Below are 21,836 nucleotides of genomic sequence, written 5' to 3'. Positions count from 1 at the left end.
ATTTCTAATAAAATCAATTTCTCACAAAACTAATTACATAATCAAGTAATAAAAATTTAAATAAATGATTCCAAATCAAATCTAAAATAAATTAAACACCGTAAAAGTGTTTTATCCCAAGCAAAATATAAAATAAATTAAAACAATACAAAAGTGAAAAATAATATAATATATTATTTGTCCAAGTATAATAATTTCAACTTCACACAAATTAAATAAATTCGTTTAGGATTAAGTAATTAATGCCTTTGAAAAAAAGAATAACTTAGTTTAGTTAGATAAAATTATTTTTATGTTTATTAAATTATTTTTAATTCGTAAACGGGTCATATCGGGTCATATCAGGTCACCACGGGTTGACCCGAAATCGACCGGTTTTCTTTTCGGGTTCATCGGGTCCAACCCGATTCTGACCCGAATTCCCGAAACCTCAACCCAAACCCATTAATTTCGTGTTAGGTTCGTGTCGTGTTTTCAGGTCGTGTCGAAAATTGCCACCCCTAGTTGCGGTGATACATTTGCGCCGACAAATTTGAGCGACGATCCGGGCTTTGATCGAGCCGTACCGTTCCTGATTTGTCTCGCGCCTTCAGATCCTCCTTCACGCTTCGACAAGAAGCAAAATATTAAGCAATCGTTCCGACGGAGCTAAATTACTACAGGATAAAGAACGAATAGGAAATTTGGATTTCGAAACAAAAAAGAGAGGGGTGCAACACGAGGACTTCCCAGGGGGTCACCCATCCTAGTACTACTCTCGCCCAAGCACGCTTAACTTCGGAGTTCTGATGGGATCCGGTGCATTAGTGCTGGTATGATCGCACCCGCCATGTTCCTTTCGCTTTATTCTTTTAAACTACCCCGTCCTGCGAAGCAGTGTGGCTTTTCTAGACCGAAATTCATTTTAAGCGTCAATTCAAGCATTTTCCTCTTATCCTTTTATTTATTTACTTTATATTTTTTTTTGTTATTGATTTGCACCCTGTTTTTTTCCCTCATCCCGCAACTCTAAATTATCATGAAATCAATCCTTCACGCTTGCAGTTAGGGGTGGCAATTCGGGTCCAAATCAGGTTGGCGGGTCGGGTTCGGGTCAACAGACCCGCCAGAAAATCTGTTGACCCGAACCCCGACCCGCCAACCCGTGACGGGTCAGGTATGCTGACCCGAACCCGAAAATTTCAGGTTTACGGGGCGGCGGGTCGACCCGAAATGACCCGAAACTTAATTTTAATTTATTAATTTATCACTGTAATTTCTAATAAAATCAATTTCTCACAAAACTAATTACATAATCAAGTAATAAAAATTTAAATAAATGATTCCAAATCAAATCTAAAATAAATTAAACACCGTAAAAGTGTTTTATCCCAAGCAAAATATAAAATAAATTAAAACAATACAAAAGTGAAAAATAATATAATATATTATTTGTCCAAGTATAATAATTTCAACTTCACACAAATTAAATAAATTCGTTTAGGATTAAGTAATTAATGCCTTTGAAAAAAAGAATAACTTAGTTTAGTTAGATAAAATTATTTTTATGTTTATTAAATTATTTTTAATTCGTAAACGGGTCATATCAGGTCACCACGGGTTGACCCGAAATCGACCGGTTTTCTTTTCGGGTTCATCGGGTCCAACCCGATTCTGACCCGAATTCCCGAAACCTCAACCCAAACCCATTAATTTCGTGTTAGGTTCGTGTCGTGTTTTCAGGTCGTGTCGAAAATTGCCACCCCTAGTTGCGGTGATACATTTGCGCCGACAAATTTGAGCGACGATCCGGGCTTTGATCGAGCCGTACCGTTCCTGATTTGTCTCGCGCCTTCAGATCCTCCTTCACGCTTCGACAAGAAGCAAAATATTAAGCAATCGTTCCGACGGAGCTAAATTACTACAGGATAAAGAACGAATAGGAAATTTGGATTTCGAAACAAAAAAGAGAGGGGTGCAACACGAGGACTTCCCAGGGGGTCACCCATCCTAGTACTACTCTCGCCCAAGCACGCTTAACTTCGGAGTTCTGATGGGATCCGGTGCATTAGTGCTGGTATGATCGCACCCGCCATTTTCCTTTCGCTTTATTCTTTTAAACTACCCCGTCCTGCGAAGCAGTGTGGCTTTTCTAGACCGAAATTCATTTTAAGCGTCAATTCAAGCATTTTCCTCTTATCCTTTTATTTATTTACTTTATATTTTTTTTTGTTATTGATTTGCACCCTGTTTTTTTCCCTCATCCCGCAACTCTAAATTATCACGAAATCAATCCTTCACGCTTGCAGTTAGGGGTGGCAATTCGGGTCCAAATCAGGTTGGCGGGTCGGGTTCGGGTCAACAGACCCGGCAGAAAATCTGTTGACCCGAACCCCGACCCGCCAACCCGTGACGGGTCAGGTATGCTGACCCGAACCCGAAAATTTCAGGTTTACGGGGCGGCGGGTCGACCCGAAATGACCCGAAACTTAATTTTAATTTATTAATTTATCACTGTAATTTCTAATAAAATCAATTTCTCACAAAACTAATTACATAATCAAGTAATAAAAATTTAAATAAATGATTCCAAATCAAATCTAAAATAAATTAAACACCGTAAAAGTGTTTTATCCCAAGCAAAATATAAAATAAATTAAAACAATACAAAAGTGAAAAATAATATAATATATTATTTGTCCAAGTATAATAATTTCAACTTCACACAAATTAAATAAATTCGTTTAGGATTAAGTAATTAATGCCTTTGAAAAAAAGAATAACTTAGTTTAGTTAGATAAAATTATTTTTATGTTTATTAAATTATTTTTAATTCGTAAACGGGTCATATCAGGTCACCACGGGTTGACCCGAAATCGACCGGTTTTCTTTTCGGGTTCATCGGGTCCAACCCGATTCTGACCCGAATTCCCGAAACCTCAACCCAAACCCATTAATTTCGTGTTAGGTTCGTGTCGTGTTTTCAGGTCGTGTCGAAAATTGCCACCCCTAGTTGCGGTGATACATTTGCGCCGACAAATTTGAGCGACGATCCGGGCTTTGATCGAGCCGTACCGTTCCTGATTTGTCTCGCGCCTTCAGATCCTCCTTCACGCTTCGACAAGAAGCAAACTATTAAGCAATCGTTCCGACGGAGCTAAATTACTACAGGATAAAGAACGAATAGGAAATTTGGATTTCGAAACAAAAAAGAGAGGGGTGCAACACGAGGACTTCCCAGGGGGTCACCCAACCTAGTACTACTCTCGCCCAAGCACGCTTAACTTCGGAGTTCTGATGGGATCCGGTGCATTAGTGCTGGTATGATCGCACCCGCCATGTTCCTTTCGCTTTATTCTTTTAAACTACCCCGTCCTGCGAAGCAGTGTGGGTTTTGTAGACCGAAATTCATTTTAAGCGTCAATTCAAGCATTTTCCTCTTATCCATTTATTTATTTACTTTATATTTTTTTTTGTTATTGATTTGCACCCTGTTTTTTTCCCTCATCCCGCAACTCTAAATTATCATGAAATCAATCCTTCACGCTTGCAGTTAGGGGTGGCAATTCGGGTCCAAATCAGGTTGGCGGGTCGGGTTCGGGTCAACAGACCCGCCAGAAAATCTGTTGACCCGAACCCCGACCCGCCAACCCGTGACGGGTCAGGTATGCTGACCCGAACCCGAAAATTTCAGGTTTACGGGGCGGCGGGTCGACCCGAAATGACCCGAAACTTAATTTTAATTTATTAATTTATCACTGTAATTTCTAATAAAATCAATTTCTCACAAAACTAATTACATAATCAAGTAATAAAAATTTAAATAAATGATTCCAAATCAAATCTAAAATAAATTAAACACCGTAAAAGTGTTTTATCCCAAGCAAAATATAAAATAAATTAAAACAATACAAAAGTGAAAAATAATATAATATATTATTTGTCCAAGTATAATAATTTCAACTTCACACAAATTAAATAAATTCGTTTAGGATTAAGTAATTAATGCCTTTGAAAAAAAGAATAACTTAGTTTAGTTAGATAAAATTATTTTTATGTTTATTAAATTATTTTTAATTCGTAAACGGGTCATATCGGGTCATATCAGGTCACCACGGGTTGACCCGAAATCGACCGGTTTTCTTTTCGGGTTCATCGGGTCCAACCCGATTCTGACCCGAATTCCCGAAACCTCAACCCAAACCCATTAATTTCGTGTTAGGTTCGTGTCGTGTTTTCAGGTCGTGTCGAAAATTGCCACCCCTAGTTGCGGTGATACATTTGCGCCGACAAATTTGAGCGACGATCCGGGCTTTGATCGAGCCGTACCGTTCCTGATTTGTCTCGCGCCTTCAGATCCTCCTTCACGCTTCGACAAGAAGCAAAATATTAAGCAATCGTTCCGACGGAGCTAAATTACTACAGGATAAAGAACGAATAGGAAATTTGGATTTCGAAACAAAAAAGAGAGGGGTGCAACACGAGGACTTCCCAGGGGGTCACCCATCCTAGTACTACTCTCGCCCAAGCACGCTTAACTTCGGAGTTCTGATGGGATCCGGTGCATTAGTGCTGGTATGATCGCACCCGCCATGTTCCTTTCGCTTTATTCTTTTAAACTACCCCGTCCTGCGAAGCAGTGTGGCTTTTCTAGACCGAAATTCATTTTAAGCGTCAATTCAAGCATTTTCCTCTTATCCTTTTATTTATTTACTTTATATTTTTTTTTGTTATTGATTTGCACCCTGTTTTTTTCCCTCATCCCGCAACTCTAAATTATCACGAAATCAATCCTTCACGCTTGCAGTTAGGGGTGGCAATTCGGGTCCAAATCAGGTTGGCGGGTCGGGTTCGGGTCAACAGACCCGCCAGAAAATCTGTTGACCCGAACCCCGACCCGCCAACCCGTGACGGGTCAGGTATGCTGACCCGAACCCGAAAATTTCAGGTTTACGGGGCGGCGGGTCGACCCGAAATGACCCGAAACTTAATTTTAATTTATTAATTTATCACTGTAATTTCTAATAAAATCAATTTCTCACAAAACTAATTACATAATCAAGTAATAAAAATTTAAATAAATGATTCCAAATCAAATCTAAAATAAATTAAACACCGTAAAAGTGTTTTATCCCAAGCAAAATATAAAATAAATTAAAACAATACAAAAGTGAAAAATAATATAATATATTATTTGTCCAAGTATAATAATTTCAACTTCACACAAATTAAATAAATTCGTTTAGCATTAAGTAATTAATGCCTTTGAAAAAAAGAATAACTTAGTTTAGTTAGATAAAATTATTTTTATGTTTATTAAATTATTTTTAATTCGTAAACGGGTCATATCGGGTCATATCAGGTCACCACGGGTTGACCCGAAATCGACCGGTTTTCTTTTCGGGTTCATCGGGTCCAACCCGATTCTGACCCGAATTCCCGAAACCTCAACCCAAACCCATTAATTTCGTGTTTGGTTCGTGTCGTATTTTCAGGTCGTGTCGAAAATTGCCACCCCTAGTTGCGGTGATACATTTGCGCCGACAAATTTGAGCGACGATCCGGGCTTTGATCGAGCCGTACCGTTCCTGATTTGTCTCGCGCCTTCAGATCCTCCTTCACGCTTCGACAAGAAGCAAAATATTAAGCAATCGTTCCAACGGAGCTAAATTACTACAGGATAAAGAACGAATAGGAAATTTGGATTTCGAAACAAAAAAGAGAGGGGTGCAACACGAGGACTTCCCAGGGGGTCACCCATCCTAGTACTACTCTCGCCCAAGCACGCTTAACTTCGGAGTTCTGATGGGATCCGGTGCATTAGTGCTGGTATGATCGCACCCGCCATGTTCCTTTCGCTTTATTCTTTTAAACTACCCCGTCCTGCGAAGCAGTGTGGCTTTTCTAGACCGAAATTCATTTTAAGCGTCAATTCAAGCATTTTCCTCTTATCCTTTTATTTATTTACTTTATATTTTTTTTTGTTATTGATTTGCACCCTGTTTTTTTCCCTCATCCCGCAACTCTAAATTATCACGAAATCAATCCTTCACGCTTGCAGTTAGGGGTGGCAATTCGGGTCCAAATCAGGTTGGCGGGTCGGGTTCGGGTCAACAGACCCGCCAGAAAATCTGTTGACCCGAACCCCGACCCGCCAACCCGTGACGGGTCAGGTATGCTGACCCGAACCCGAAAATTTCAGGTTTACGGGGCGGCGGGTCGACCCGAAATGACCCGAAACTTAATTTTAATTTATTAATTTATCACTGTAATTTCTAATAAAATCAATTTCTCACAAAACTAATTACATAATCAAGTAATAAAAATTTAAATAAATGATTCCAAATCAAATCTAAAATAAATTAAACACCGTAAAAGTGTTTTATCCCAAGCAAAATATAAAATAAATTAAAACAATACAAAAGTGAAAAATAATATAATATGTTATTTGTCCAAGTATAATAATTTCAACTTCACACAAATTAAATAAATTCGTTTAGGATTAAGTAATTAATGCCTTTGAAAAAAAGAATAACTTAGTTTAGTTAGATAAAATTATTTTTATGTTTATTAAATTATTTTTAATTCGTAAACGGGTCATATCGGGTCATATCAGGTCACCACGGGTTGACCCGAAATCGACCGGTTTTCTTTTCGGGTTCATCGGGTCCAACCCGATTCTGACCCGAATTCCCGAAACCTCAACCCAAACCCATTAATTTCGTGTTAGGTTCGTGTCGTGTTTTCAGGTCGTGTCGAAAATTGCCACCCCTAGTTGCGGTGATACATTTGCGCCGACAAATTTGAGCGACGATCCGGGCTTTGATCGAGCCGTACCGTTCCTGATTTGTCTCGCGCCTTCAGATCCTCCTTCACGCATCGACAAGAAGCAAAATATTAAGCAATCGTTCCGACGGAGCTAAATTACTACAGGATAAAGAACGAATAGGAAATTTGGATTTCGAAACAAAAAAGAGAGGGGTGCAACACGAGGACTTCCCAGGGGGTCACCCATCCTAGTACTACTCTCGCCCAAGCACGCTTAACTTCGGAGTTCTGATGGGATCCGGTGCATTAGTGCTGGTATGATCGCACCCGCCATGTTCCTTTCGCTTTATTCTTTTAAACTACCCCGTCCTGCGAAGCAGTGTGGCTTTTCTAGACCGAAATTCATTTTAAGCGTCAATTCAAGCATTTTCCTCTTATCCTTTTATTTATTTACTTTATATTTTTTTTTGTTATTGATTTGCACCCTGTTTTTTTCCCTCATCCCGCAACTCTAAATTATCACGAAAACAATCCTTCACGCTTGCAGTTAGGGGTGGCAATTCGGGTCCAAATCAGGTTGGCGGGTCGGGTTCGGGTCAACAGACCCGCCAGAAAATCTGTTGACCCGAACCCCGACCCGCCAACCCGTGACGGGTCAGGTATGCTGACCCGAACCCGAAAATTTCAGGTTTACGGGGCGGCGGGTCGACCCGAAATGACCCGAAACTTAATTTTAATTTATTAATTTATCACTGTAATTTCTAATAAAATCAATTTCTCACAAAACTAATTACATAATCAAGTAATAAAAATTTAAATAAATGATTCCAAATCAAATCTAAAATAAATTAAACACCGTAAAAGTGTTTTATCCCAAGCAAAATATAAAATAAATTAAAACAATACAAAAGTGAAAAATAATATAATATATTATTTGTCCAAGTATAATAATTTCAACTTCACACAAATTAAATAAATTCGTTTAGGATTAAGTAATTAATGCCTTTGAAAAAAAGAATAACTTAGTTTAGTTAGATAAAATTATTTTTATGTTTATTAAATTATTTTTAATTCGTAAACGGGTCATATCGGGTCATATCAGGTCACCACGGGTTGACCCGAAATCGACCGGTTTTCTTTTCGGGTTCATCGGGTCCAACCCGATTCTGACCCGAATTCCCGAAACCTCAACCCAAACCCATTAATTTCGTGTTAGGTTCGTGTCGTGTTTTCAGGTCGTGTCGAAAATTGCCACCCCTAGTTGCGGTGATACATTTACGCCGACAAATTTGAGCGACGATCCGGGCTTTGATCGAGCCGTACCGTTCCTGATTTGTCTCGCGCCTTCAGATCCTCCTTCACGCTTCGACAAGAAGCAAAATATTAAGCAATCGTTCCGACGGAGCTAAATTACTACAGGATAAAGAACGAATAGGAAATTTGGATTTCGAAACAAAAAAGAGAGGGGTGCAACACGAGGACTTCCCAGGGGGTCACCCATCCTAGTACTACTCTCGCCCAAGCACGCTTAACTTCGGAGTTCTGATGGGATCCGGTGCATTAGTGCTGGTATGATCGCACCCGCCATGTTCCTTTCGCTTTATTCTTTTAAACTACCCCGTCCTGCGAAGCAGTGTGGCTTTTCTAGACCGAAATTCATTTTAAGCGTCAATTCAAGCATTTTCCTCTTATCCTTTTATTTATTTACTTTATATTTTTTTTTGTTATTGATTTGCACCCTGTTTTTTTCCCTCATCCCGCAACTCTAAATTATCACGAAATCAATCCTTCACGCTTGCAGTTAGGGGTGGCAATTCGGGTCCAAATCAGGTTGGCGGGTCGGGTTCGGGTCAACAGACCCGCCAGAAAATCTGTTGACCCGAACCCCGACCCGCCAACCCGTGACGGGTCAGGTATGCTGACCCGAACCCGAAAATTTCAGGTTTACGGGGCGGCGGGTCGACCCGAAATGACCCGAAACTTAATTTTAATTTATTAATTTATCACTGTAATTTCTAATAAAATCAATTTCTCACAAAACTAATTACATAATCAAGTAATAAAAATTTAAATAAATGATTCCAAATCAAATCTAAAATAAATTAAACACCGTAAAAGTGTTTTATCCCAAGCAAAATATAAAATAAATTAAAACAATACAAAAGTGAAAAATAATATAATATGTTATTTGTCCAAGTATAATAATTTCAACTTCACACAAATTAAATAAATTCGTTTAGGATTAAGTAATTAATGCCTTTGAAAAAAAGAATAACTTAGTTTAGTTAGATAAAATTATTTTTATGTTTATTAAATTATTTTTAATTCGTAAACGGGTCATATCGGGTCATATCAGGTCACCACGGGTTGACCCGAAATCGACCGGTTTTCTTTTCGGGTTCATCGGGTCCAACCCGATTCTGACCCGAATTCCCGAAACCTCAACCCAAACCCATTAATTTCGTGTTAGGTTCGTGTCGTGTTTTCAGGTCGTGTCGAAAATTGCCACCCCTAGTTGCGGTGATACATTTGCGCCGACAAATTTGAGCGACGATCCGGGCTTTGATCGAGCCGTACCGTTCCTGATTTGTCTCGCGCCTTCAGATCCTCCTTCACGCTTCGACAAGAAGCAAAATATTAAGCAATCGTTCCGACGGAGCTAAATTACTACAGGATAAAGAACGAATAGGAAATTTGGATTTCGAAACAAAAAAGAGAGGGGTGCAACACGAGGACTTCCCAGGGGGTCACCCATCCTAGTACTACTCTCGCCCAAGCACGCTTAACTTCGGAGTTCTGATGGGATCCGGTGCATTAGTGCTGGTATGATCGCACCCGCCATGTTCCTTTCGCTTTATTCTTTTAAACTACCCCGTCCTGCGAAGCAGTGTGGCTTTTCTAGACCGAAATTCATTTTAAGCGTCAATTCAAGCATTTTCCTCTTATCCTTTTATTTATTTACTTTATATTTTTTTTTGTTATTGATTTGCACCCTGTTTTTTTCCCTCATCCCGCAACTCTAAATTATCATGAAATCAATCCTTCACGCTTGCAGTTAGGGGTGGCAATTCGGGTCCAAATCAGGTTGGCGGGTCGGGTTCGGGTCAACAGACCCGCCAGAAAATCTGTTGACCCGAACCCCGACCCGCCAACCCGTGACGGGTCAGGTATGCTGACCCGAACCCGAAAATTTCAGGTTTACGGGGCGGCGGGTCGACCCGAAATGACCCGAAACTTAATTTTAATTTATTAATTTATCACTGTAATTTCTAATAAAATCAATTTCTCACAAAACTAATTACATAATCAAGTAATAAAAATTTAAATAAATGATTCCAAATCAAATCTAAAATAAATTAAACACCGTAAAAGTGTTTTATCCCAAGCAAAATATAAAATAAATTAAAACAATACAAAAGTGAAAAATAATATAATATATTATTTGTCCAAGTATAATAATTTCAACTTCACACAAATTAAATAAATTCGTTTAGGATTAAGTAATTAATGCCTTTGAAAAAAAGAATAACTTAGTTTAGTTAGATAAAATTATTTTTATGTTTATTAAATTATTTTTAATTCGTAAACGGGTCATATCGGGTCATATCAGGTCACCACGGGTTGACCCGAAATCGACCGGTTTTCTTTTCGGGTTCATCGGGTCCAACCCGATTCTGACCCGAATTCCCGAAACCTCAACCCAAACCCATTAATTTCGTGTTTGGTTCGTGTCGTATTTTCAGGTCGTGTCGAAAATTGCCACCCCTAGTTGCGGTGATACATTTGCGCCGACAAATTTGAGCGACGATCCGGGCTTTGATCGAGCCGTACCGTTCCTGATTTGTCTCGCGCCTTCAGATCCTCCTTCACGCTTCGACAAGAAGCAAAATATTAAGCAATCGTTCCAACGGAGCTAAATTACTACAGGATAAAGAACGAATAGGAAATTTGGATTTCGAAACAAAAAAGAGAGGGGTGCAACACGAGGACTTCCCAGGGGGTCACCCATCCTAGTACTACTCTCGCCCAAGCACGCTTAACTTCGGAGTTCTGATGGGATCCGGTGCATTAGTGCTGGTATGATCGCACCCGCCATGTTCCTTTCGCTTTATTCTTTTAAACTACCCCGTCCTGCGAAGCAGTGTGGCTTTTCTAGACCGAAATTCATTTTAAGCGTCAATTCAAGCATTTTCCTCTTATCCTTTTATTTATTTACTTTATATTTTTTTTTGTTATTGATTTGCACCCTGTTTTTTTCCCTCATCCCGCAACTCTAAATTATCACGAAATCAATCCTTCACGCTTGCAGTTAGGGGTGGCAATTCGGGTCCAAATCAGGTTGGCGGGTCGGGTTCGGGTCAACAGACCCGCCAGAAAATCTGTTGACCCGAACCCCGACCCGCCAACCCGTGACGGGTCAGGTATGCTGACCCGAACCCGAAAATTTCAGGTTTACGGGGCGGCGGGTCGACCCGAAATGACCCGAAACTTAATTTTAATTTATTAATTTATCACTGTAATTTCTAATAAAATCAATTTCTCACAAAACTAATTACATAATCAAGTAATAAAAATTTAAATAAATGATTCCAAATCAAATCTAAAATAAATTAAACACCGTAAAAGTGTTTTATCCCAAGCAAAATATAAAATAAATTAAAACAATACAAAAGTGAAAAATAATATAATATGTTATTTGTCCAAGTATAATAATTTCAACTTCACACAAATTAAATAAATTCGTTTAGGATTAAGTAATTAATGCCTTTGAAAAAAAGAATAACTTAGTTTAGTTAGATAAAATTATTTTTATGTTTATTAAATTATTTTTAATTCGTAAACGGGTCATATCGGGTCATATCAGGTCACCACGGGTTGACCCGAAATCGACCGGTTTTCTTTTCGGGTTCATCGGGTCCAACCCGATTCTGACCCGAATTCCCGAAACCTCAACCCAAACCCATTAATTTCGTGTTAGGTTCGTGTCGTGTTTTCAGGTCGTGTCGAAAATTGCCACCCCTAGTTGCGGTGATACATTTGCGCCGACAAATTTGAGCGACGATCCGGGCTTTGATCGAGCCGTACCGTTCCTGATTTGTCTCGCGCCTTCAGATCCTCCTTCACGCATCGACAAGAAGCAAAATATTAAGCAATCGTTCCGACGGAGCTAAATTACTACAGGATAAAGAACGAATAGGAAATTTGGATTTCGAAACAAAAAAGAGAGGGGTGCAACACGAGGACTTCCCAGGGGGTCACCCATCCTAGTACTACTCTCGCCCAAGCACGCTTAACTTCGGAGTTCTGATGGGATCCGGTGCATTAGTGCTGGTATGATCGCACCCGCCATGTTCCTTTCGCTTTATTCTTTTAAACTACCCCGTCCTGCGAAGCAGTGTGGCTTTTCTAGACCGAAATTCATTTTAAGCGTCAATTCAAGCATTTTCCTCTTATCCTTTTATTTATTTACTTTATATTTTTTTTTGTTATTGATTTGCACCCTGTTTTTTTCCCTCATCCCGCAACTCTAAATTATCACGAAATCAATCCTTCACGCTTGCAGTTAGGGGTGGCAATTCGGGTCCAAATCAGGTTGGCGGGTCGGGTTCGGGTCAACAGACCCGCCAGAAAATCTGTTGACCCGAACCCCGACCCGCCAACCCGTGACGGGTCAGGTATGCTGACCCGAACCCGAAAATTTCAGGTTTACGGGGCGGCGGGTCGACCCGAAATGACCCGAAACTTAATTTTAATTTATTAATTTATCACTGTAATTTCTAATAAAATCAATTTCTCACAAAACTAATTACATAATCAAGTAATAAAAATTTAAATAAATGATTCCAAATCAAATCTAAAATAAATTAAACACCGTAAAAGTGTTTTATCCCAAGCAAAATATAAAATAAATTAAAACAATACAAAAGTGAAAAATAATATAATATATTATTTGTCCAAGTATAATAATTTCAACTTCACACAAATTAAATAAATTCGTTTAGGATTAAGTAATTAATGCCTTTGAAAAAAAGAATAACTTAGTTTAGTTAGATAAAATTATTTTTATGTTTATTAAATTATTTTTAATTCGTAAACGGGTCATATCGGGTCATATCAGGTCACCACGGGTTGACCCGAAATCGACCGGTTTTCTTTTCGGGTTCATCGGGTCCAACCCGATTCTGACCCGAATTCCCGAAACCTCAACCCAAACCCATTAATTTCGTGTTAGGTTCGTGTCGTGTTTTCAGGTCGTGTCGAAAATTGCCACCCCTAGTTGCGGTGATACATTTACGCCGACAAATTTGAGCGACGATCCGGGCTTTGATCGAGCCGTACCGTTCCTGATTTGTCTCGCGCCTTCAGATCCTCCTTCACGCTTCGACAAGAAGCAAAATATTAAGCAATCGTTCCGACGGAGCTAAATTACTACAGGATAAAGAACGAATAGGAAATTTGGATTTCGAAACAAAAAAGAGAGGGGTGCAACACGAGGACTTCCCAGGGGGTCACCCATCCTAGTACTACTCTCGCCCAAGCACGCTTAACTTCGGAGTTCTGATGGGATCCGGTGCATTAGTGCTGGTATGATCGCACCCGCCATGTTCCTTTCGCTTTATTCTTTTAAACTACCCCGTCCTGCGAAGCAGTGTGGCTTTTCTAGACCGAAATTCATTTTAAGCGTCAATTCAAGCATTTTCCTCTTATCCTTTTATTTATTTACTTTATATTTTTTTTTGTTATTGATTTGCACCCTGTTTTTTTCCCTCATCCCGCAACTCTAAATTATCACGAAATCAATCCTTCACGCTTGCAGTTAGGGGTGGCAATTCGGGTCCAAATCAGGTTGGCGGGTCGGGTTCGGGTCAACAGACCCGCCAGAAAATCTGTTGACCCGAACCCCGACCCGCCAACCCGTGACGGGTCAGGTATGCTGACCCGAACCCGAAAATTTCAGGTTTACGGGGCGGCGGGTCGACCCGAAATGACCCGAAACTTAATTTTAATTTATTAATTTATCACTGTAATTTCTAATAAAATCAATTTCTCACAAAACTAATTACATAATCAAGTAATAAAAATTTAAATAAATGATTCCAAATCAAATCTAAAATAAATTAAACACCGTAAAAGTGTTTTATCCCAAGCAAAATATAAAATAAATTAAAACAATACAAAAGTGAAAAATAATATAATATGTTATTTGTCCAAGTATAATAATTTCAACTTCACACAAATTAAATAAATTCGTTTAGGATTAAGTAATTAATGCCTTTGAAAAAAAGAATAACTTAGTTTAGTTAGATAAAATTATTTTTATGTTTATTAAATTATTTTTAATTCGTAAACGGGTCATATCGGGTCATATCAGGTCACCACGGGTTGACCCGAAATCGACCGGTTTTCTTTTCGGGTTCATCGGGTCCAACCCGATTCTGACCCGAATTCCCGAAACCTCAACCCAAACCCATTAATTTCGTGTTAGGTTCGTGTCGTGTTTTCAGGTCGTGTCGAAAATTGCCACCCCTAGTTGCGGTGATACATTTGCGCCGACAAATTTGAGCGACGATCCGGGCTTTGATCGAGCCGTACCGTTCCTGATTTGTCTCGCGCCTTCAGATCCTCCTTCACGCTTCGACAAGAAGCAAAATATTAAGCAATCGTTCCGACGGAGCTAAATTACTACAGGATAAAGAACGAATAGGAAATTTGGATTTCGAAACAAAAAAGAGAGGGGTGCAACACGAGGACTTCCCAGGGGGTCACCCATCCTAGTACTACTCTCGCCCAAGCACGCTTAACTTCGGAGTTCTGATGGGATCCGGTGCATTAGTGCTGGTATGATCGCACCCGCCATGTTCCTTTCGCTTTATTCTTTTAAACTACCCCGTCCTGCGAAGCAGTGTGGCTTTTCTAGACCGAAATTCATTTTAAGCGTCAATTCAAGCATTTTCCTCTTATCCTTTTATTTATTTACTTTATATTTTTTTTTGTTATTGATTTGCACCCTGTTTTTTTCCCTCATCCCGCAACTCTAAATTATCACGAAATCAATCCTTCACGCTTGCAGTTAGGGGTGGCAATTCGGGTCCAAATCAGGTTGGCGGGTCGGGTTCGGGTCAACAGACCCGCCAGAAAATCTGTTGACCCGAACCCCGACCCGCCAACCCGTGACGGGTCAGGTATGCTGACCCGAACCCGAAAATTTCAGGTTTACGGGGCGGCGGGTCGACCCGAAATGACCCGAAACTTAATTTTAATTTATTAATTTATCACTGTAATTTCTAATAAAATCAATTTCTCACAAAACTAATTACATAATCAAGTAATAAAAATTTAAATAAATGATTCCAAATCAAATCTAAAATAAATTAAACACCGTAAAAGTGTTTTATCCCAAGCAAAATATAAAATAAATTAAAACAATACAAAAGTGAAAAATAATATAATATATTATTTGTCCAAGTATAATAATTTCAACTTCACACAAATTAAATAAATTCGTTTAGGATTAAGTAATTAATGCCTTTGAAAAAAAGAATAACTTAGTTTAGTTAGATAAAATTATTTTTATGTTTATTAAATTATTTTTAATTCGTAAACGGGTCATATCGGGTCATATCAGGTCACCACGGGTTGACCCGAAATCGACCGGTTTTCTTTTCGGGTTCATCGGGTCCAACCCGATTCTGACCCGAATTCCCGAAACCTCAACCCAAACCCATTAATTTCGTGTTTGGTTCGTGTCGTATTTTCAGGTCGTGTCGAAAATTGCCACCCCTAGTTGCGGTGATACATTTGCGCCGACAAATTTGAGCGACGATCCGGGCTTTGATCGAGCCGTACCGTTCCTGATTTGTCTCGCGCCTTCAGATCCTCCTTCACGCTTCGACAAGAAGCAAAATATTAAGCAATCGTTCCAACGGAGCTAAATTACTACAGGATAAAGAACGAATAGGAAATTTGGATTTCGAAACAAAAAAGAGAGGGGTGCAACACGAGGACTTCCCAGGGGGTCACCCATCCTAGTACTACTCTCGCCCAAGCACGCTTAACTTCGGAGTTCTGATGGGATCCGGTGCATTAGTGCTGGTATGATCGCACCCGCCATGTTCCTTTCGCTTTATTCTTTTAAACTACCCCGTCCTGCGAAGCAGTGTGGCTTTTCTAGACCGAAATTCATTTTAAGCGTCAATTCAAGCATTTTCCTCTTATCCTTTTATTTATTTACTTTATATTTTTTTTTGTTATTGATTTGCACCCTGTTTTTTTCCCTCATCCCGCAACTCTAAATTATCACGAAATCAATCCTTCACGCTTGCAGTTAGGGGTGGCAATTCGGGTCCAAATCAGGTTGGCGGGTCGGGTTCGGGTCAACAGACCCGCCAGAAAATCTGTTGACCCGAACCCCGACCCGCCAACCCGTGACGGGTCAGGTATGCTGACCCGAACCCGAAAATTTCAGGTTTACGGGGCGGCGGGTCGACCCGAAATGACCCGAAACTTAATTTTAATTTATTAATTTATCACTGTAATTTCTAATAAAATCAATTTCTCACAAAACTAATTACATAATCAAGTAATAAAAATTTAAATAAATGATTCCAAATCAAATCTAAAATAAATTAAACACCGTAAAAGTGTTTTATCCCAAGCAAAATATAAAATAAATTAAAACAATACAAAAGTGAAAAATAATATAATATGTTATTTGTCCAAGTATAATAATTTCAACTTCACACAAATTAAATAAATTCGTTTAGGATTAAGTAATTAATGCCTTTGAAAAAAAGAATAACTTAGTTTAGTTAGATAAAATTATTTTTATGTTTATTAAATTATTTTTAATTCGTAAACGGGTCATATCGGGTCATATCAGGTCACCACGGGTTGACCCGAAATCGACCGGTTTTCTTTTCGGGTTCATCGGGTCCAACCCGATTCTGACCCGAATTCCCGAAACCTCAACCCAAACCCATTAATTTCGTGTTAGGTTCGTGTCGTGTTTTCAGGTCGTGTCGAAAATTGCCACCCCTAGTTGCGGTGATACATTTGCGCCGACAAATTTGAGCGACGATCCGGGCTTTGATCGAGCCGTACCGTTCCTGATTTGTCTCGCGCCTTCAGATCCTCCTTCACGCTTCGACAAGAAGCAAAATATTAAGCAATCGTTCCGACGGAGCTAAATTACTACAGGATAAAGAACGAATAGGAAATTTGGATTTCGAAACAAAAAAGAGAGGGGTGCAACACGAGGACTTCCCAGGGGGTCACCCATCCTAGTACTACTCTCGCCCAAGCACGCTTAACTTCGGAGTTCTGATGGGATCCGGTGCATTAGTGCTGGTATGATCGCACCCGCCATGTTCCTTTCGCTTTATTCTTTTAAACTACCCCGTCCTGCGAAGCAGTGTGGCTTTTCTAGACCGAAATTCATTTTAAGCGTCAATTCAAGCATTTTCCTCTTATCCTTTTATTTATTTACTTTATATTTTTTTTTGTTATTGATTTGCACCCTGTTTTTTTCCCTCATCCCGCAACTCTAAATTATCACGAAATCAATCCTTCACGCTTGCAGTTAGGGGTGGCAATTCGGGTCCAAATCAGGTTGGCGGGTCGGGTTCGGGTCAACAGACCCGCCAGAAAATCTGTTGACCCGAACCCCGACCCGCCAACCCGTGACGGGTCAGGTATGCTGACCCGAACCCGAAAATTTCAGGTTTACGGGGCGGCGGGTCGACCCGAAATGACCCGAAACTTAATTTTAATTTATTAATTTATCACTGTAATTTCTAATAAAATCAATTTCTCACAAAACTAATTACATAATCAAGTAATAAAAATTTAAATAAATGATTCCAAATCAAATCTAAAATAAATTAAACACCGTAAAAGTGTTTTATCCCAAGCAAAATATAAAATAAATTAAAACAATACAAAAGTGAAAAATAATATAATATATTATTTGTCCAAGTATAATAATTTCAACTTCACACAAATTAAATAAATTCGTTTAGGATTAAGTAATTAATGCCTTTGAAAAAAAGAATAACTTAGTTTAGTTAGATAAAATTATTTTTATGTTTATTAAATTATTTTTAATTCGTAAACGGGTCATATCGGGTCATATCAGGTCACCACGGGTTGACCCGAAATCGACCGGTTTTCTTTTCGGGTTCATCGGGTCCAACCCGATTCTGACCCGAATTCCCGAAACCTCAACCCAAACCCATTAATTTCGTGTTTGGTTCGTGTCGTATTTTCAGGTCGTGTCGAAAATTGCCACCCCTAGTTGCGGTGATACATTTGCGCCGACAAATTTGAGCGACGATCCGGGCTTTGATCGAGCCGTACCGTTCCTGATTTGTCTCGCGCCTTCAGATCCTCCTTCACGCTTCGACAAGAAGCAAAATATTAAGCAATCGTTCCAACGGAGCTAAATTACTACAGGATAAAGAACGAATAGGAAATTTGGATTTCGAAACAAAAAAGAGAGGGGTGCAACACGAGGACTTCCCAGGGGGTCACCCATCCTAGTACTACTCTCGCCCAAGCACGCTTAACTTCGGAGTTCTGATGGGATCCGGTGCATTAGTGCTGGTATGATCGCACCCGCCATGTTCCTTTCGCTTTATTCTTTTAAACTACCCCGTCCTGCGAAGCAGTGTGGCTTTTCTAGACCGAAATTCATTTTAAGCGTCAATTCAAGCATTTTCCTCTTATCCTTTTATTTATTTACTTTATATTTTTTTTTGTTATTGATTTGCACCCTGTTTTTTTCCCTCATCCCGCAACTCTAAATTATCACGAAATCAATCCTTCACGCTTGCAGTTAGGGGTGGCAATTCGGGTCCAAATCAGGTTGGCGGGTCGGGTTCGGGTCAACAGACCCGCCAGAAAATCTGTTGACCCGAACCCCGACCCGCCAACCCGTGACGGGTCAGGTATGCTGACCCGAACCCGAAAATTTCAGGTTTACGGGGCGGCGGGTCGACCCGAAATGACCCGAAACTTAATTTTAATTTATTAATTTATCACTGTAATTTCTAATAAAATCAATTTCTCACAAAACTAATTACATAATCAAGTAATAAAAATTTAAATAAATGATTCCAAATCAAATCTAAAATAAATTAAACACCGTAAAAGTGTTTTATCCCAAGCAAAATATAAAATAAATTAAAACAATACAAAAGTGAAAAATAATATAATATGTTATTTGTCCAAGTATAATAATTTCAACTTCACACAAATTAAATAAATTCGTTTAGGATTAAGTAATTAATGCCTTTGAAAAAAAGAATAACTTAGTTTAGTTAGATAAAATTATTTTTATGTTTATTAAATTATTTTTAATTCGTAAACGGGTCATATCGGGTCATATCAGGTCACCACGGGTTGACCCGAAATCGACCGGTTTTCTTTTCGGGTTCATCGGGTCCAACCCGATTCTGACCCGAATTCCCGAAACCTCAACCCAAACCCATTAATTTCGTGTTAGGTTCGTATCGTGTTTTCAGGTCGTGTCGAAAATTGCCACCCCTAGTTGCGGTGATACATTTGCGCCGACAAATTTGAGCGACGATCCGGGCTTTGATCGAGCCGTACCGTTCCTGATTTGTCTCGCGCCTTCAGATCCTCCTTCACGCTTCGACAAGAAGCAAAATATTAAGCAATCGTTCCGACGGAGCTAAATTACTACAGGATAAAGAACGAATAGGAAATTTGGATTTCGAAACAAAAAAGAGAGGGGTGCAACACGAGGACTTCCCAGGGGGTCACCCATCCTAGTACTACTCTCGCCCAAGCACGCTTAACTTCGGAGTTCTGATGGGATCCGGTGCATTAGTGCTGGTATGATCGCACCCGCCATGTTCCTTTCGCTTTATTCTTTTAAACTACCCCGTCCTGCGAAGCAGTGTGGCTTTTCTAGACCGAAATTCATTTTAAGCGTCAATTCAAGCATTTTCCTCTTATCCTTTTATTTATTTACTTTATATTTTTTTTTGTTATTGATTTGCACCCTGTTTTTTTCCCTCATCCCGCAACTCTAAATTATCACGAAATCAATCCTTCACGCTTGCAGTTAGGGGTGGCAATTCGGGTCCAAATCAGGTTGGCGGGTCGGGTTCGGGTCAACAGACCCGCCAGAAAATCTGTTGACCCGAACCCCGACCCGCCAACCCGTGACGGGTCAGGTATGCTGACCCGAACCCGAAAATTTCAGGTTTACGGGGCGGCGGGTCGACCCGAAATGACCCGAAACTTAATTTTAATTTATTAATTTATCACTGTAATTTCTAATAAAATCAATTTCTCACAAAACTAATTACATAATCAAGTAATAAAAATTTAAATAAATGATTCCAAATCAAATCTAAAATAAATTAAACACCGTAAAAGTGTTTTATCCCAAGCAAAATATAAAATAAATTAAAACAATACAAAAGTGAAAAATAATATAATATATTATTTGTCCAAGTATAATAATTTCAACTTCACACAAATTAAATAAATTCGTTTAGGATTAAGTAATTAATGCCTTTGAAAAAAAGAATAACTTAGTTTAGTTAGATAAAATTATTTTTATGTTTATTAAATTATTTTTAATTCGTAAACGGGTCATATCGGGTCATATCAGGTCACCACGGGTTGACCCGAAATCGACCGGTTTTCTTTTCGGGTTCATCGGGTCCAACCCGATTCTGACCCGAATTCCCGAAACCTCAACCCAAACCCATTAATTTCGTGTTAGGTTCGTGTCGTGTTTTCAGGTCGTGTCGAAAATTGCCACCCCTAGTTGCGGTGATACATTTGCGCCGACAAATTTGAGCGACGATCCGGGCTTTGATCGAGCCGTACCGTTCCTGATTTGTCTCGCGCCTTCAGATCCTCCTTCACGCTTCGACAAGAAGCAAAATATTAAGCAATCGTTCCGACGGAGCTAAATTACTACAGGATAAAGAACGAATAGGAAATTTGGATTTCGAAACAAAAAAGAGAGGGGTGCAACACGAGGACTTCCCAGGGGGTCACCCATCCTAGTACTACTCTCGCCCAAGCACGCTTAACTTCGGAGTTCTGATGGGATCCGGTGCATTAGTGCTGGTATGATCGCACCCGCCATGTTCCTTTCGCTTTATTCTTTTAAACTACCCCGTCCTGCGAAGCAGTGTGGCTTTTCTAGACCGAAATTCATTTTAAGCGTCAATTCAAGCATTTTCCTCTTATCCTTTTATTTATTTACTTTATATTTTTTTTTGTTATTGATTTGCACCCTGTTTTTTTCCCTCATCCCGCAACTCTAAATTATCACGAAATCAATCCTTCACGCTTGCAGTTAGGGGTGGCAATTCGGGTCCAAATCAGGTTGGCGGGTCGGGTTCGGGTCAACAGACCCGCCAGAAAATCTGTTGACCCGAACCCCGACCCGCCAACCCGTGACGGGTCAGGTATGCTGACCCGAACCCGAAAATTTCAGGTTTACGGGGCGGCGGGTCGACCCGAAATGACCCGAAACTTAATTTTAATTTATTAATTTATCACTGTAATTTCTAATAAAATCAATTTCTCACAAAACTAATTACATAATCAAGTAATAAAAATTTAAATAAATGATTCCAAATCAAATCTAAAATAAATTAAACACCGTAAAAGTGTTTTATCCCAAGCAAAATATAAAATAAATTAAAACAATACAAAAGTGAAAAATAATATAATATATTATTTGTCCAAGTATAATAATTTCAACTTCACACAAATTAAATAAATTCGTTTAGGATTAAGTAATTAATGCCTTTGAAAAAAAGAATAACTTAGTTTAGTTAGATAAAATTATTTTTATGTTTATTAAATTATTTTTAATTCGTAAACGGGTCATATCGGGTCATATCAGGTCACCACGGGTTGACCCGAAATCGACCGGTTTTCTTTTCGGGTTCATCGGGTCCAACCCGATTCTGACCCGAATTCCCGAAACCTCAACCCAAACCCATTAATTTCGTGTTTGGTTCGTGTCGTATTTTCAGGTCGTGTCGAAAATTGCCACCCCTAGTTGCGGTGATACATTTGCGCCGACAAATTTGAGC

At 39.3% G+C, this 21,836-nt stretch overlaps 17 non-coding genes across 17 annotated transcripts; all 17 read right to left on the bottom strand.

The window, feature by feature from the left end:
- Nucleotides 1–707: 707 nt before the first annotated feature.
- LOC140028748 (5S ribosomal RNA) lies at nucleotides 708–826 on the bottom strand. Its single transcript, XR_011832653.1, has one exon. It is a non-coding gene; the product is annotated as a 5S ribosomal RNA (ribosomal RNA).
- Nucleotides 827–1,951: 1,125 nt separating this feature from the next.
- On the bottom strand, nucleotides 1,952–2,070 carry LOC140028747 (5S ribosomal RNA). The gene has a single exon (XR_011832652.1). It is a non-coding gene; the product is annotated as a 5S ribosomal RNA (ribosomal RNA).
- Nucleotides 2,071–3,195: 1,125 nt separating this feature from the next.
- On the bottom strand, nucleotides 3,196–3,314 carry LOC140030083 (5S ribosomal RNA). Its single transcript, XR_011833997.1, has one exon. It is a non-coding gene; the product is annotated as a 5S ribosomal RNA (ribosomal RNA).
- A 1,135-nt stretch (nucleotides 3,315–4,449) lies between these two features.
- LOC140028746 (5S ribosomal RNA) lies at nucleotides 4,450–4,568 on the bottom strand. The gene has a single exon (XR_011832651.1). It is a non-coding gene; the product is annotated as a 5S ribosomal RNA (ribosomal RNA).
- A 1,135-nt stretch (nucleotides 4,569–5,703) lies between these two features.
- On the bottom strand, nucleotides 5,704–5,822 carry LOC140028745 (5S ribosomal RNA). The gene has a single exon (XR_011832650.1). It is a non-coding gene; the product is annotated as a 5S ribosomal RNA (ribosomal RNA).
- Nucleotides 5,823–6,957: 1,135 nt separating this feature from the next.
- LOC140028744 (5S ribosomal RNA) lies at nucleotides 6,958–7,076 on the bottom strand. The gene has a single exon (XR_011832649.1). It is a non-coding gene; the product is annotated as a 5S ribosomal RNA (ribosomal RNA).
- A 1,135-nt stretch (nucleotides 7,077–8,211) lies between these two features.
- LOC140028743 (5S ribosomal RNA) lies at nucleotides 8,212–8,330 on the bottom strand. The gene has a single exon (XR_011832648.1). It is a non-coding gene; the product is annotated as a 5S ribosomal RNA (ribosomal RNA).
- Nucleotides 8,331–9,465: 1,135 nt separating this feature from the next.
- On the bottom strand, nucleotides 9,466–9,584 carry LOC140028742 (5S ribosomal RNA). The gene has a single exon (XR_011832647.1). It is a non-coding gene; the product is annotated as a 5S ribosomal RNA (ribosomal RNA).
- A 1,135-nt stretch (nucleotides 9,585–10,719) lies between these two features.
- Nucleotides 10,720–10,838, bottom strand: LOC140028741 (5S ribosomal RNA). Its single transcript, XR_011832646.1, has one exon. It is a non-coding gene; the product is annotated as a 5S ribosomal RNA (ribosomal RNA).
- A 1,135-nt stretch (nucleotides 10,839–11,973) lies between these two features.
- LOC140028740 (5S ribosomal RNA) lies at nucleotides 11,974–12,092 on the bottom strand. The gene has a single exon (XR_011832645.1). It is a non-coding gene; the product is annotated as a 5S ribosomal RNA (ribosomal RNA).
- A 1,135-nt stretch (nucleotides 12,093–13,227) lies between these two features.
- On the bottom strand, nucleotides 13,228–13,346 carry LOC140028738 (5S ribosomal RNA). The gene has a single exon (XR_011832643.1). It is a non-coding gene; the product is annotated as a 5S ribosomal RNA (ribosomal RNA).
- A 1,135-nt stretch (nucleotides 13,347–14,481) lies between these two features.
- On the bottom strand, nucleotides 14,482–14,600 carry LOC140028737 (5S ribosomal RNA). Its single transcript, XR_011832642.1, has one exon. It is a non-coding gene; the product is annotated as a 5S ribosomal RNA (ribosomal RNA).
- A 1,135-nt stretch (nucleotides 14,601–15,735) lies between these two features.
- On the bottom strand, nucleotides 15,736–15,854 carry LOC140028736 (5S ribosomal RNA). Its single transcript, XR_011832641.1, has one exon. It is a non-coding gene; the product is annotated as a 5S ribosomal RNA (ribosomal RNA).
- A 1,135-nt stretch (nucleotides 15,855–16,989) lies between these two features.
- Nucleotides 16,990–17,108, bottom strand: LOC140028735 (5S ribosomal RNA). The gene has a single exon (XR_011832640.1). It is a non-coding gene; the product is annotated as a 5S ribosomal RNA (ribosomal RNA).
- A 1,135-nt stretch (nucleotides 17,109–18,243) lies between these two features.
- On the bottom strand, nucleotides 18,244–18,362 carry LOC140028734 (5S ribosomal RNA). Its single transcript, XR_011832639.1, has one exon. It is a non-coding gene; the product is annotated as a 5S ribosomal RNA (ribosomal RNA).
- A 1,135-nt stretch (nucleotides 18,363–19,497) lies between these two features.
- LOC140028733 (5S ribosomal RNA) lies at nucleotides 19,498–19,616 on the bottom strand. The gene has a single exon (XR_011832638.1). It is a non-coding gene; the product is annotated as a 5S ribosomal RNA (ribosomal RNA).
- A 1,135-nt stretch (nucleotides 19,617–20,751) lies between these two features.
- LOC140028732 (5S ribosomal RNA) lies at nucleotides 20,752–20,870 on the bottom strand. Its single transcript, XR_011832637.1, has one exon. It is a non-coding gene; the product is annotated as a 5S ribosomal RNA (ribosomal RNA).
- Nucleotides 20,871–21,836: the final 966 nt, after the last annotated feature.

The sequence above is a fragment of the Coffea arabica genome, chromosome 11e, assembly GCF_036785885.1.
Source record: "Coffea arabica cultivar ET-39 chromosome 11e, Coffea Arabica ET-39 HiFi, whole genome shotgun sequence".
In the NCBI taxonomy this organism is placed as follows: domain Eukaryota; kingdom Viridiplantae; phylum Streptophyta; class Magnoliopsida; order Gentianales; family Rubiaceae; genus Coffea; species Coffea arabica.
This window is presented reverse-complemented; position numbering and strand designations above follow the sequence as displayed.